Below are 16,758 nucleotides of genomic sequence, written 5' to 3'. Positions count from 1 at the left end.
TTTTTTTATAGTGGAAATTGGTGGTGGACAGTATTAAATGACTCTAGTGTGGAAATATGCAGGTGGTTATTAGGAGCTGACTATGAGATTTACTGACAATTTTGATATTAATTTTCCCTGCAAGCAGGGCTATATATAAATCTAAGTATGTTCCCAAATTAATTTCAATTGATGGTAACATATGAATAACTATGCATATGAGGTTCATTGTCTTCTCCCTCCTTTGGGGAATATATTGTTTGCCTCATTGTGAAACCATATTTTGACTACTCTTTCACCTGACTGGTTTCTCTATTGCAAAAGAATTGCTGCTTTTTAACTCCTAAAGAGTATATGGGGCATGCTACCAAAATTCTTCTGAAATAAACATGCTGCAAAAGGAATCATATACATGCCTGACTCGGTATATTAAGCAGAAGTAAAGACCTTACAACCAAAGAAGTAAGATTCTAAAAGCATGTACTTGGGTTTTAACTTTTTTTATGATTGGCTTTTTCACTTCTGATAATAGTATGTTTTGAAACCATATTCATTTTTTCTCTAAAGAGATGTAAGATACATTAAATTAAAAATATTTTCAAAGAAATCACTTGATTTTCAGCTTACAGAGTCATGATTTTACCTCTCTAAAATTCTCATTTTAATTATTTTGTAGTTTGGATAAGGAAGGATGTTTCTCCTTGTAGCACAAAATTAGTTTAAACTGACTTTCACCAGAGGAAAAACATGCCACTAAAGTCACCCAACTGAAGAAAATGAACTCCAAATGCCCAATAAATGTTTACTTAGTTTTTAACACCTATTATACTTTCAATCCTGTCATGGGAATATTTTATGCATTTTGATCTTTGGGAACACACACCACACACATACACACATACAGCCCCATTCAATTCAGTAACTATGTTGAGGGAATTTCACCTAACAGTGAGGGTATTTGGAGATGTGAAGTAGTAAAAAGAACGTCAGGCTTAATTCAGAATTTACCTGCTACTAACCACCCCCCCTCCAAACAACAGCAAGCATTAATCTTGCTGCATTTGAATAATATTCTCATTTTATTTATTTTGTGGTATCCCATTAAAGCATCCAGTGAGCTTGCTGGCGTCTCTCTAGCTCAGAAAACCATAGCAACCTTAGTCCACACTTTTCTAACTCAGGATAGAGTTCAACTTGTTCTCCTCAAGCCCTCTTGCCATCAAACGCTTGGAAACCCTGACCACCGAGTAGGTGTCCTTAGACTTCTTCAGGCCGTAGAGAAAGGGCGGAGGGAGGGGGAGCGGCACAGGCACACTTAAACACACACACACACACACCAACAAAAAAACCCTACGTCGGTTAACTGGGAGAGAGAAGGGAAAGTAAGAACTGTAAAGGTAAACGCACTTTTAGACTTCTTTTGATTGTTCATGGTAGCATCTCCAAGCGTTTAGGGACCATCGGTTTGGACGCCCGCACCGCACCCCCCTTACCCCCCAGCCCAAGGTACGTCTTTGCATTTATCGCATGACTCCTCAACCTTTCCGATTTTTCCTCCTTTTCCACCCGCACGTTCACACATGGGGGGTGGGGGAGGAAGGAGGGGGGTAGAGGCGGGGCGGGAAGGTAGCCGGGTCCCTGCGCCGCGCAGCTCTCATTCGCCGCGTTCCTACTCGGGACAAGTTCTCGCGCAGCCGGCTCGCCGCGGCCAGGGCCGGTCCCGGCGGGCGGCGGCGGCGGTGCTCAGAGCCGGGCGGGGCGGCGGCGGCGGCGGCGCGGGGACGCGCGCTGTCTCTTTAAGGGAGCTCGGTCTGGGGTGGCGCTTTCCTCCGCGAAGGCTCCTTTGATATTAATAGTGTTGGTGTCTTGAAACTGACGTAATGCGCGGAGACTGAGGTCCTGACAAGCGATAACATTTCTGATAAAGATCCGATCTCACTGCAATCTCAAGCGTCCTCTTTTTTTGGTGCTGCTCGTTTCTCCAGACCCTGCGTCTTCTATATCGCTCTCTCGCCTTCCTATTTTTTTTTTTTTTTTTTAACAGAAAACAACACCCCCTCCCCTCTCCCACCCGGCACCGGGCACATCCTTGCTCTATTTCCTTTCTCTTTCTCTCTCTCTCTCTCTCTCTCTCTCTTTTTTTTATAAAGGGGGGGGGAGGGAAGAGAAAGGGGGGGAGGCAGGAAAGACCTTTTTCTCCCCCCCCCCCCCAAATAATCCAAGATCAACTCTGCAAACAACAGAAGACGGTTCATGGCTCTGGCTGCCGCGCCACCATCTTTCGGGCTGCCGAGGGTGTTCTTGACGATTAATCAACAGGTAAGGAGGGGAGGCCCGGGCGGGTTGCGAGGCCGGGGGGCGCGGGTGCCCCTCGCCCAGGCTCCCGGCGCCGCGACGCGAGTGCTGCGCCCGCGCGTGTGTGCGCAAAATGTGGGCGATCACGAGCGGGGAGCCCTGGGAATTAGAAGTGACTTTCTTTGAGGGGGGGAAAAAAAAAAAGCAGAGGGAGAGTGTGCAGAAAGCCAAGCGCAGGCTTCTCGGGTTTCACATGCATTTTCTTTCTTCCTTTTTGCGCGTGTGATTTCTTTCTTTCTTTCTTCTCTTCTGCTCCCCCCCACCCCCCTTTTGATGGGTCTGAGGCATCTGAGCCCTGGAAACGAGCGACTTCAAACTGCAGTAGCCCTTGGAGTCAGGAGGGTCAAGTTCAGCCGCCGGGGAGGAGGAAAAACAAATCCCCATTTGCCAAAAAAAGAAGTTTCAGGCCGGTACCCCCTCCCCCTAGCAGCCCCACTCCCCCTCGCTGTCTCTTTCTGGCTGATTTTAATTCTCTCCTACCGGGCGTAGCGGAGGAGCTGGAGGTGGTTGGACCCGAGGGGCCGCCGCTACCGCCACCGCTGCAAGTTTTCTGGGGCTCCTGACAAGCGGGGCGCAGACTAGGCACCAGCATGCAGAGTAGTAAGTTGGGCGAACTTGGGAGGGTGGGGAGGGTCTCCGAAATGGGCCGTCGTAGGGTCCCCAGAGTGGGAAAACAGCACAGGACTGGCGTTGGCTTTGAAGAGTTTGCAAAGCCAGGCTTCAAACTTTTTTCCCTTAAAGGCCCAGCTGGCCTGGAGGAGCAGAGTGTCGCATCCCCTGATGCACCCGGCTCTGGGGGGGGAGGGGGTCAGGGCAGGTTGGCCGAGGGGTCTGCACCCTGTCCGTGCCATGTGGCAGGGCCTTGCAGTCAGGGCGCTTCCGTAGGGACTGAGGAAGGGGCAGGCTTCCTCTGCGGTGCCGATGATGCGCCATGTGTCGCGGGTCAGGGCACACTGACCGGTGATTAAATGCCTGACAGCGGTGGGACAGCCAGGCGGACAGGCGCTTCACCTTCTGTCCAGTTGCTATTTGGGCTGTTGAGAAACGCATCTTTGAAGGCCAAGACAGACACTGCTGTCCCTTCAAATGACTCCAGGATTATAGGACCCATGAATAATTTGAGAGTGAGACTGAGGTGGGAGCTGTTTGAAGTGCAAAGCTGTTTTTGTGGCTGGGAAAGTTTTTTTGTTAATACCTGTCTGAGATGGTGGTGTTTTCCTCTCTCCCCAGGGAAGTCAGTGACTGTTTTATGGCCCTAGGATTCTAAAGCAATTTAAGTTTGGGGGTGAGGAAGAGTTGTGGGTTTCAGAGGGGAATCTTGGACTTATTAAATTTTAGGTTCTCCTTTACTTCCCAGTATCTTTTTAGGCCTCAGTACCCATACTATGAAAGTTTTGAGTAAGAGCGATGGATCTAAGCGATGAATCAAAATTGTGACAGACTGTTCATCCTTATCCTAGTTTGGAAAAATCACGGCTTGAGTTAAAGCAAGGAAAGTGAAGTAAGAAGCTTGGCGGAGAAGTTAAATTGGAGAGAAGTTAGGCAGATTCATTGAAGTTTTGTAGACTCACTGAACTTTTGTCAACTCACCAGGTGGACAGGAAGGGATCTGGGAACCATAATAAGTACAAAGATAGGCCTGAGACAAAATGACAAAGAAATGATAACTAGACCTGGTTGTTGCTAAAATTTGATTGCCTGAAGAAAAATAAAATAGGAACCTTCCAACAACTCTTCAGAGTCCTTCATGTCTGAAGTGAAAACCTATGGATCTAGTTGGCATCATGTTTCTTTCCTGGTAGTTTTAGGAGGTTGATCATTTAGAAAGGCTGCCAGAGTTAAAAATGCAAGGGGCAGCAAAGGAAAGTAATGCGGGCAGCCAGTTTTTGACGTGGACAAAATAAGAATGAAAGTTTCTGAACTTGCTCACTGTTGGTGAAGTTTCTTACATGCTGCTCATTTGCTTAGAACGCTTTCTCAGATATTCCACCGGTTAATGTAAAAAGGCAAACAAGCCCTAAAATGGTGTGGGCTTCTCCCCTCCCCAAGTATGCCAGGGTTGTGAATAAATACAGGGTTTGTATGGGAAGATGAAGCATTTCCTGTAAGTTGTGATGCTGACAGGACAGTTTGGAAATGATACCAACATTTTGAGGATTTTTTTTTTTTTTTTTACCTTTAAGTGAAAGTTTATTAATGACGCGCTTAATCTTAACAAGTCAGACATTTCGTTCTTAGAGTTATCTCTCCTTAGATTTCATGACTTCCTTTTGAAACTTAGTTAGAAAAATCTCTAGATTCAGTTAGGTATATAGGGCCACTAATGTGCTAAAGTTTGACAGTTATTTCTGGATATAAATATTGCGAAAAAAAAGTCCTGAAGAGAAAACCGAGTTTTAATGCCAACATTATGATTTTGACTCCTCTAAATGTGAGGTTTTCTGAAGCTTCATGAATACTCTGTTGGCAAAGTATTATTTACCATCGGGCGGACAAGCTGATGTTCATGGCTTCCTGACATATCTGTTATATGTTAGCATATATGTATGTGTATAGAATACTGGTAGGCACATTGTAACTAAGTCTGACACTCTCCAAGTAAATGGTGGAACATAGCGAATTCTTAACAAAGAGTTTGTCATGCCCTTAAATTCTTGATGCTCTAAGGGTCTCTGGTGTTACTTAGGTTTTGTCCTTTGTCTTTAAATGTAACATATAAAGTAAGGGGAAAAGTGTCATAGTAGCTATGAAGTCTGGGTTGATTTCAGTGTTAGCATTTTGATGATTAATTAATTTTAGATAATCTTATGTAATTTTCTACATACTTGCTCTAAAAATAGATTGAAATCCATATTAGTGTGCTAATCATAAGTGAATTACTCATATCCCCACTATATTTTCAGTATTATTTTTGCTCTTTTTTTAAAGCCCCGTACCATGCCTGAGATTTGCCTGATTTCCACTGTGTAGATTTCCCTAACAGTCATAAGGAATTCCTTATCTTCATTCTTAAGGAAAACCTTCGAAACAGGGAAATGAATGCATCTGTGGAAAAGCTGCTAAGATCGTCGTATTTCAGTTATATTTCTATTGTTATTATTGTTACCATTATTATTAGATGTATGTGCGTCTATAGAGATACAGACCTCAATTTGCAATAATGATCTGTGCAGTCCTGTTCAGAAAGAAAGCTAAAGGGTGTTAGGTTTTAATAAACTCTTATCTCACCTTCTTTGTTAAAGTAAATAAAATTACTCAAAGTTTTTAAAGGATTGGTAACAGGTTGTTTTTGAACTAGAACTTTATTTTAAATTTTACATTAGCATAAACATTGGTAGCTGGCTTTTAAACGGTTTTCATAATACCATCTATTTAAAATTACTGCTTTTTACTTAGGTATCCCTTTTGATAACAAATAATTTAACAACATCATGCTGTTGTGTGTAAAACAAAATTTACTTTAGGAAAGTTAGGGGCAGGTGTCTGCCATCGCTTTAAAGGGGAAAATAATTTTTTAACTAAGTGATGCACTTAAAAATAAAATGACTGGCTCACACTAAAACATTCTTATTGAGATATTCTCTGATGTGTAAAATGAAGCCATTCATTCATCCGACTGACAACTTTCCACTTGGTATTTGCCTTTGCTTTATTTAGTTTCCACAGGACAGCTAGGGTGGTAGTCTGCATTTGTTTTTGGCAGGCATAGAAAACTATAAACTTAGACAGTTCTGTCCTAAATATTGTAGCTCACAAGTTACAATCAATTTGATAAAAACAGGCAAGTTTTATGGGCTAGCTTTCTGTTGTTCAACCTTGGTCAACCCTTCAGGTAATAGAGGTCTCTTTTTCTCCCATTTTGCTGATTATAACTACTAACAACATTGCTAACTAATTATGAGTCTTGTTTACTCATTTATCTTCCTTATTTGCTATTTATTAACATTTTTGGGAAATTAATATCAGCATATCTAGGCTTGATTTTATTTTGATTGCTTATCCACGTGATAACTACGTTTATCTTTTGATAGCATCATACACAAAAAAGTGAATTCTTTGTTACTGTCATGGTTATGATTTATGGAATTGTAGGTTACCCCTTAGATATAATATTGAAGAAGCTCTTATAGCCTTTGAAAGTAGAAATTTAATCTAATTCTCTAAGGGTGCTTGTAATTGTCACATACATAGAAGACTAAAGAACTTTCCTATTATTTACATTTATGAAAAAAACGGGCAGAGTTTTAAAATAATTATCAAAATTATTTGTAAAATTAAAAGTGGATTAAAGTAAATATGCTAAAATGCCAATTGTTTTATACTACTGTTGAATAGCAAACGATGCCGAAGAGTGAGTAACCACCTTAAAACATTTGTCCTCAAATTTAAGTGGGTTTTTAACCTTGTTTTTTTTTTTTTTTGTATAGAATATTCTACTAATTATACATGGAATTTTAAAGTAATGTCTTCAATGTTGCTATCATCATTCCCTTTTGAGTTGGCATATCCCACAGTGGGTCTTGGGTCCCTGGGAACTGAATTCCTTGGTCTTTGGTTTGGTTCTCTGGGATGTATTATACTAATATAGAACCTGATTTAGGTTAGAAAGAGATGTTTGGGTTTGAGGAATCTCTTTTACTGAATATGCAGAAGGACTTGTGGATGAAAATTATTTGGATTTAAAGACAGATGAGGAAAGCAGTCTGGTCTCTCTACAGCTATAGTAGCTACAATAGTAGCAATGTCGACTTTTTCTTATCCAACTTCTCTTTTTTCAAGAGCACAAATCCAAGTAGCAAAAACAAAGATGGAATTTTTTATGTACTTCAAATTTGAAGCATCATTGAAAATCATTTTCTGAATCAAAGCAGTAATTGAAGTACAAATAACACTAAAATATCCTAGAAATGACATTAAGGATACATTTTTCTTTCCTAAGTGTGTTTTATTAAAAAAAAAAAAAAACTTTTAATTTTTAAAATGTTTGTAGCTCTTTAAAAACCTGCAGTAAATACTTTACAAGTGGCTAGACACCTTCCCTGGTGGTTTAGTTTATACAAGCAGGAAACTTTCTCTCTTACTCTTTCTCTCTCTCTTTCTTGTTTTCTTTAAACCAACTGACGTAATGCCAAACTTTGCTTTAAAAGAACAGACAGAAGTAATTGGTAGCTTTTAACTTTTAATAATGTTCTGGATTGGTTTTAGTGGCCAAAATGCCATTTAAAAAAAAAAAAGTTCAAGTAAAAACGGTCTTGTGGCCTTAGGAAGAAAGGCTCTGTTGATGCAGTTATTTTTATTCTTGTTTTTCAATCTGTTATTAAAAATCTTTCCTGCTGAGCACTGCTGGGTTTCTCCAATTGCTCTTTGTGATGGCTGGTGCATTTCAGGTTACCGTAACTTAAACAGATTTTGGGTTTTGAGGGGAGTGGGCATTTTTGTTGCGTTATTTCTTACTTATTTGGAAGAAAAAACCAAACACATTTGGTTTTGTTTCAGTAGACATGAATAAATTAAGGTTATCAGTGGTGACAGGTCAATGAGTATGTTTATATAAAGAATGATACTACACCTGTTAGCAAGGGCCTACAATGTAGAAATTTAATTGTGACATTATCATTTTTTAAGTGAGGAGAAAGGAAAATAGATAAAACTTTACAAAATATATTTTTTAGATTGAAAGCATTAATTTTAAGGGTTGGGGCTTTTTTCTACCAGTGGTTCCATTTCTCTCATAATTTTAGATGATTTTTTTAAACTTATATATCACGCACTGTTTCTTGGTTTACTTTTTTTTTTTTTAATAATAATTTTTTTTTCTCTTCCTGACTTTGCACAGGCAATCAGAGCTTTCTCTGGTTAAGAGATATCCTGATGATGTTGATTGACATCAGGACATCTTCAGAAGCTGGCAAGTAGGGAAATCTTTCAGAGAGCAAACAGATTTGTGTCAGTATGTCCTTCCTTGGAGGGAGCTACTCCATCCAGAAAGAGCCCTCTGCCGCATTTAGTGGTCCAGAGCTGTCGACATTTCTGATGCGAGTCCTTTGTGAGGTTCAAATGTTATGGTTATTTGTCCTGGATTTTGCTTTTACCTCACATTTATTCCTGAGTGTTTTATTTTGTTTTATTTTTTCCTTAACTCATAACGTATTTAAGGAATAATATATATTGAAAATTAGGTGTCACGCAGAGGAAGGGTATCGTCTCTAAAGCGTTTATAATTATCATTAAAAGTCGACTGCATATTTGGGGGCAGTTGAAGTGTTCTTTGCATAGAAATTTGACAGTTTTGATTTACTTCATGTGTTTCTCAGTTTTTCTTGTGAGAGCTATAGACTCTAGTTCAGATTAGAGGAATTCCTTCTTTGCTAACTGCTCCTTTAGTGAAGGATTCGTCAGGCAAAACTTTAGGAACTTAATCACTGTGTTGTTCACACCAGCAGAGTGCGAGTATCCTGGAGTTAAGTCTTGATTTGTTTTATTTTTTACAAAGTTTTCAAACATAATTTCAAGTTATGGGAATGTCTGTCATTGAATTTTTATTTAACGGATGTTGGTTTGTACTTCAAAACTGAAGGAAAAGTAATAAAGTTTAGAAGCATGGAAAAAGGCAAAGTGTTTAGAGCAGCAATCCTTTCATTATCAGCCGTTCGTTTACTATTAAGTGGTGGGGAGGGGTTGGGGGAGGCTTTGCGGAGGATGATACAAAAAAAAAAAAAAATCCATCAGTTGCGCATATGATCCCCTCCCCTTAAGGTTTACTTAAACAATATGTTTCAGTTTTGCCTAAACCATTCCTCACCACCTCTGCTCCAAGAATCCACCACTATCTTGGTTCCTGAGAGATGAAGGATGAGAGTTTCTGTTATATAATGAACAGCAGTATTATTTGAACAAAGGTAACATATTTTGATTTGTGTAATTTTTTGGTAATAGTAAGGTACCCATAACATGATAGGAGATTGAACAACATAAATGCCTGCAAATGCTTGAAGTATCCATGATAGCTCTACTATGTGTAAATTATTGCAGATACATGTGCATGTTATTATGTGTGTGGTTTATGCATGTGATGTATATGGATTTATGTACACCTTGGTGGTGGAATGTTAAAATATGCTAAACCATCAATTCTACACTTCAAACATGAATCTTTTCAGGAGATACATGACATACTTTATAAAGGCTAGAAATTTGAAATAAGTATGGAGTTTAGATATAATGGATCTAACAGTGTGATAATATACTTTAAATTTAATCTGAAATTAAAAAATAAAAAAAAAACTATAAATCAAAATACCACGTTTGAGTGTGAGAAATGCTTCTGAAGATCATGTTTTAAAAAAAACTCCATTTCTTATGAGGCGAGCAGTTAAGTGGCAGTGCTGTTTCTGAATATATTTTTTTATGGCTAGCACTTTATAGTTTACAATTCTATCTTCTCAAAACGTTATGTAGAAATAATATGGAACATGTAAAGACTCCGTACTATGACCCAATGTGTTTTTCCCTAGGGTGATGGATTCTCTGCGTCACCCAAATGTGATGCTATTTGCCAGGCTTGTAATACTGGTTTTGAAGGTTGCTGTATGTCCTATTTCATCAGGCAACACAGTATAACAACTTTGGTATCTAGGTAATTGACACAGTCAAAATAGGCTCTGGAAAATGTTCCAAATACTTTTAAGTAAATTAGAAGTTAACTTACATATTCAACTTATTTAACACTTGAATAAACAAATGATTCCTTTTCAGTATTTAAGTGTTAGAAGGAAATACACAGATGCTCATAGATTTTTGGTTTCTTTTTTCTTTTGCTTGTAAGGTGCATGCTTCTCTTATTTGCATTTATAATTGTTTATCTGTTAATTACATTGTATTCATGATACTAAGTAGTATAGTGTTTAAGGAAAAACAAGCACATTCATATTACTTAATGTATATTTTCCCAAGCTTTTAGAAAAAGATTTAATATCATTGTATTATTAAATTGGAAATTATAATAGACAGGAATGAACCCAATATAGGATGATCGGAAACACCACAACTGCTATTTAAGCACTAAATATATTTTAGCTGTAGCAAAAAAAGAGATAAAAGGGATCTTGCCTCAGAGCTGTTTTTAGTTGTAGAATTTGGACAGAATGTATGAAACTTACAAATCAACAAACATTCATAACATAATGTGCTTCTTGATTAGATTCTACAATATGGCTTTCCTTGAATCCTTGTGAATCACTATTTCAATTTCTCCTTATAGAAGCATGTATTACATCTGAGATCAGATACATCTATAAATATAGTGTAAATATATTCTGCAGAAGTTAGTTTATGGAGTCTAATTTCGCTATTACATGATATACTTCATGTGCAGACGAATCAAGCATTACTAATCTAGTTTTAGCTTTTTTTCTCAGTGACCTATGCACAAGTGCAGCAAGTGAATTGTTGATTTCATGTTAACTCTGCATACATGTATGTGCACATATCTATATTTTCACTCTTATAGAACGTTTTTGCATTACAGGCACTGCATGGAATTTTAACCTTCTATGTATTTTTTGAAAGACTTTAGTCTTTGTAATGTCCGTTTTAATTATTTAATGTATCCCAACACCTATTTCAGGGTTAATTTAATTTGTAATTTTCATTCCAAAATGAGAGTAAGATTGGCAAAATAAATTAAAAACCAACTTCAACTTGCAGCTGCTCTGTGATGTCATTATACATATATCTCATCTTTTGCTGATTACATGAAAGATGTAGAAATAAACACATCAACCCACTTTTCTTTTGATACTAATAAGGAGTTAAGAACATATAAACATCCAAAAGGAGATTTTGGCATTTACTTCTGCTTGCTTTTTGATGCTATTAAATATTTTGGAATGAGAATCTAGCTCACTTTACTTTTTAAAAGCTGAGGGAAGTTAAGACTGATCATATATAAATATCAGTTTTAACAAAGTCCATGCTATTAAATTTTCTCATACATAGTGTAATTGCTGAGTGTTTGATAATTCATTATTAATTATTTCCAGATATACACTTGAGGTCTTTCTAAATCATATGTTTTTTTCTATATTTGTTGAATTTTTATGTTGAGAAATAGGTTTAAATTGTAGTGAAAAATTTAAAAATACTCAAATGATAATGTTTAACACTGCCTTGAACTTATCTTCAGAAATATGACCTGTTTAAAGACTATTGCAGATTTTGCTCCTCAGTTCTGCAAACTTAGGTGAGTTTTAGGAAATAATTTTCTTAGGTACATGGGGTCTGTAACTACACACCCAAGTAATGAGTACTGTGAAACAGTATTGTCTGGTATTTAAAGTAAATAGTAAGATATTTTTATCCTTTGCATTTCAAACAAAAATTTTTTGCATTACATTCTTCCGAAGTAAATTGTGGTAAATTACTACAAGAGATGCATTGTCATCGAAACCTCAATTAAAATAAAATGTTTGTTTTATTCCCTATCCCATCACTGTTTATTTTACTTTTAAATGTCCTGTTCTTAAGATTATTTGAGCTGCTGAAAATGTGCACTAATTATTTATAATACATTTTATTTTTCACTTGTGCTTTTATAAGCTTTAAGTAAGAAAGCTGGTCACAGAAGAATTTTTCAGGCCAATTGTAAAAAAGTCATAATGTACACAGATTATATGTAAATGTGTGTACATGATTTTGTATCTTCATTTTGACAAAATTTAACTTTTAGTGTTACACATATTTGTGTACATTTATGCACACATGTAATTTGTTTTACTCCCAGATTGGTTCAGTATATCATTGGTAACATTTAATTATGTACACCTGCTCTTCTTGCACTCTGAATAGTTCAGTATATTTTTGACAACAATAATATTTTTAAAATGAGTACAACAATGATTAGAAATGGAGAGCAGAGGGTTAATTTTAGTGTGAACAGGTTTTCCTCTCTTTTGGTTTTTCAAATTTTCAGTTCCCTCTCAAAAGATATCTGAACAGAAAGGGGGCTAGGCTACTCTACCATCCAGTATAATATAAGGAACTATTGTTACATATGACTTTATTTATTTATATATTTTTGACAGAAAACTTTGACCCCTTTACCTGTGGTACTTGGAAATTTTAGGTAAATCCCATCGGGATCACTCTTATCAGTTCTGTTTTTGTGTGACAAAAAGCATTCTCCAGTTTCTGGTGTCCTACCGTGCTGTTTTCCTTCAGGAGTGGATGTCCTGTAAGATAATTTGGCATTTGAAAGTACAACTAGAATTAGTCCTTCTTGAAAATTCTTTGGAAGGTTTTCAGAAGAGTAAGCAGAGATCACGAGCAGTCTGATGTCGTTCATTTTAGGATGCTAAAGAAAATTATGCTGAGACCAAGCACACTTCTCTCAGATTATTCTGCAATGCTTTATTATCCATGTTTTTTTTTTTTTTTTCTTTTCCTGGTTAGGGTCTAATATTTCAGTTTCTGGAATAGTAAAGGATTTTCCCTTTCTTTGGACAAATTCCAATTGTGGGATTTTACCTGTCTTTCTTTATAATGTATATTGGAGGGAATAGTATAAGAAGAGGAAGAAGTTTATACACTCTAAGATAATAATTAGACTTATATTGTTTGCTGTTGAGCAGGCCTTCCTTTGCCATTCCATTTCAATGAGGAAGTGTGTTGAATGAAATTAAAGAAAGTTGTGGAATAATTCTGAAACATTTGTAATTACCAACTGTGATATACTTCTGGCAAAAAGATTAAGACAGATCTGGTTACTGAGTGCTGTCATCAAACTCTATATTCCAAGTTTATAAATATATATTTGGCCATTTGATCACAGGTAATGCTCAAAATGTACTCAGGGGCTATATATTTGACCATCTGACCAGAGATAATGCTTGAAATGTATTCAGGAAAGACCATACTTAAATAGAAGGTTCTCACCATCAGTATGTTTTAAAATAACCAGAAATAGAACGACAAGCATCATATCAACTCTTTGGGGTCTTACTAAAGAGTTTAACTTGTTGTTTATGCTAGCTCATGTTCAGTAACATCAAACAAAGGCTGCTTAACAGTGTATTTGTGCTTTGAGCTAGTTTAATTATTGTTGTTCAAGAAATGATTGTATTTCCATCAAGGTTTAGGGAATAAAGTAAACTAGAATTAGAATAGTAGTCATCTACTATGGAATAGTTCTGAGGTTTGGAATTTGTAACTGAATTTTTGGAGCTGTGGAACAAATATAATAATAGGTAGAGTGGTTACCTTTTAGAAAAGTTAGTTCTGTCTTTCATGTCTAGGAAAATATAGCAGTGAATGTTTGCTTTTTGTATATTTTGTCTCCAAGCAGAGGAAACTGACAGTTTTATGTTTTAAGTGCCGAAAGTTGTTCTTGGCTATGCAATCCGAGTTAATCACTGGGATGTTAACTTGAATTTTTGTCTTTAAAACGTTTTAAATTTTTAGAACGAAATAAGCTTTCATTATTTCCAAATTGACCTCCTGTGTTCTGCATTGGTTTTTAGAGAAATATTTTCCAAATTCACTTGGATTACTTGAAGTCCATTGAGTTGGAAATATTTGGCTTTTTCTTTTTTTAAAGCTTTCATAAAGGAGAGGAAATATTTCATCGTTTTAAGGTTTTCTTATTACCAAACACTTGTTAGTTCCCATAAAATGCAAATTTGTTTTCATTCATTTAGCATTTGTTTTTTCTTCTGTGGTGTCTTTTCAAAAACTTTGTTTGAAACATCAGAAATTGAGATATCAGTGATTTAAGCTCTCCTGCCATACCTCTCCGTGATAAGATATTTTGGTCATTTTTAAGGAATCTTGGGCCAATACACGAGGAAGAAATCCTTTCAGTTGTCATTTTCATACATTTATTTTTGCTTCAAAGAGACTGGAATTTGAAAATCATATACTTATTCTTTGCAGTTAATTGTAAAAACTATAAACAGCATAAAATTACATGATCTTTAGTTATTCCTCGTTTAGGTATTATGTAATTTGTATCTAAGAACTTAATAGAGGGAAAAAAGAAAAAAAAAAGTACTTTAACCAGCTCTGAAATCAGCATAAGATATTTCTGTGGAATTTTTCAAAAGTGGTAAAAAAGAACATAAAATGCTGTCATTGCCCAGGGTTAAATAAATCTGTGCATACTGAAGACTTTAATCTGATATTTTAGTGTGAAGTTGTTTTAGTGTAAAGAAAAGTTTTCTCTGATTTCCCCCTATATTTTTGTTTTTGCCAACTGTATTCTAAATTATAGTTATGTATAAAACAAATAAGTGTGCTGCCGTAAAGAAGTAGCTCAGCACAATCATCTTAACGATTATTGAAAATATGTTTGTTGAACAAATGCTCCAGGCGCTAAAGAAATAGATAACAAATTGCAAACTTAATATCCCTAACACATTGCAGACGCTGTTCATCGAAAAGTGGAATTGACTGAAGGAGCATATTATTTCCATCCAACCACCTCATTGGTTCTGTGATGTCTGGCAAACATTTTGCCAAAAGTTTTGTTCTGATATAATCAAGATGGTGTTGTGGAATTACAGTAATATGATGATTTAAGCTCATATTTAGCATGTTATTTTGAAATTATTATTTTCAAAATGTACCTATTTGGAATATAATGGAAGAACCAGGACAATTTCAAACCTCTAGAATCCAATAAATAATACAAAATTCAACAGATTGTTTCATCATTTCTTAATGTCCCGAGAAAATGGAGTTCATTTATGCAAACACCGTTGTAGAAGTAAGTGGTCGACTTTTTATTTTGACAAAAGAAGATCATATAAAAATTTAGCAAACTCTCTGAGCCCAACAGAATGTACATTTTATTTCACAATTGGGTTACATCAGTTAAAACTATGCACAAAAGGAAATAAACAGAAAAATAAATCACCTGTTTGACGTCAGATATAAGGTGAATGGCATAGCCTGTGACAGAATTCTCTTAGTTCTGGGCTTTTGTGCTAAAAACTGGCCTTTATCTACAAAGATGTGAGCATCTTTGTTAATGTTCATATTTCATTTTGTGCGCATGAGTGTATAGGGTTCTGCTTCCCACGTAAGGGAAAAACGTGGGACTAACCTTGGGAGTCTATTAACACGCCTTTGTTCTTGAGAAGTATACCCTGTCCAATGAAACGCTTATTTTTCCAATGGCTGAGAGTTTCCTTGGACGGTCGATTTAAAATCTGTTGTTGAAGTTTGGTTTTGTTTCTCTTTTTTCTTTAATTCAGGTTTAGTCAGAGTGACCACAGTCCATATTTTCTTTTTAGTAATAGAAGGAATATTAGTGACTGCCCATTCTAGCAGAATCGTCTTATTTTACAAATGGGAAAACTCAAGATTATGCAAGTTAAGTGACTTGTCCAGGATCATTTGGCTCCCTAGGTAAAGAACTGAATTAGTGTCTGATCATCCTAATTTATATGGAAAATACTAGACAAACTTGATGTTTATTGGGGAAATCTGCTTAATATTTGAGATTTGTTAATATTTATTTTTCTTTTTATGAATTGAGATGAGAATAGAATTAGAATACCTTTTATTAATATGTTGTGGAAAAGTGATGCTCATGTAATGAATCAGCAGTTGTATTCAAATTATTGGGCTTTCGATAACTTATGAAGATATGACAATTAAATGTTTAGTCCAGAAGGTTAAAATATTACTGAAAAAGATCTAGGCTTAATGTTTTTTACAGACACCAGAGCGATAGAAGCCTCTTTGGGTTCATTTATGTAACATTAAGTTGGAATTTTAAAAATTGCTTATTTGTTATAAAATAGTCATTAATAAGAAGTTAGTGCCTATTGCTCTTCTCCTTTTAGTTTAGAATACCTCCAACATTTTCCCACATGGAGGCCAATTTTTTAAAGCAATGGGCTGTTTGAATTAAGGATTTTTTATCTTCTAAGAAACTGAACTTTATTCTAACGGCCATAAAGGCAAGTTGAAAAACTGAAGGCACTGTCTCTAAGATTAGGCCTGAAATATATACTATTAGTTATTAAAAAGTGGTTGAGAAACCATTTGTGACGTTTTACATAAACTCCACAGCATTGGTAAAAATGAATTAACGCATGAAAAATAAAAAGACCTAATTTATTTTAAATGCTTTTCTTATTAATTCTGTCTTCTAGATGATAAATTTCTGCTTCAAATGAAGTGAAAATGAAATACTTTAAAGTGTAAATTTAAGCCCTTTATTTTCCTTTTAAAATTTCTGTTTTATTTTTGTCTATGACCTAACTATACAACAAGAATATAGTTAATGTTTCTTTATAATTTGTTGATTAGAGTTAAGCTAGTTTTAATCTTTTAGTTTGTTGGCTTGGAAAGGTGGATATTCCAAGTCTTTTTAAATTTCTGAAGTATTTTACTTAAACTCCTTGCTTCTTTTTACCTTTC

General features: G+C 36.1%; 1 protein-coding gene across 3 annotated transcripts in view; it reads left to right on the top strand.

Moving 5' to 3' along the window:
- Positions 1 to 2,143: 2,143 nt before the first annotated feature.
- Positions 2,144 to 16,758, top strand: part of TRPS1 (transcriptional repressor GATA binding 1) — a 242,470-nt gene continuing 227,855 nt past the window's right edge. For 2 of the 3 annotated variants that reach the window (XM_037803323.1, XM_037803320.1), the window contains exon 1: positions 2,144 to 2,298. The gene's annotated coding sequence lies outside the window, so the exon portion shown is untranslated. The other variant, XM_037803321.1, reaches the window with a different exon arrangement.

This window comes from Choloepus didactylus, chromosome 14 (genome assembly GCF_015220235.1).
Source record: "Choloepus didactylus isolate mChoDid1 chromosome 14, mChoDid1.pri, whole genome shotgun sequence".
NCBI lineage: Eukaryota > Metazoa > Chordata > Mammalia > Pilosa > Megalonychidae > Choloepus > Choloepus didactylus.
Note: the sequence above shows the minus strand (reverse complement) of the source record. Positions and strands in the feature narration are given on the sequence as shown.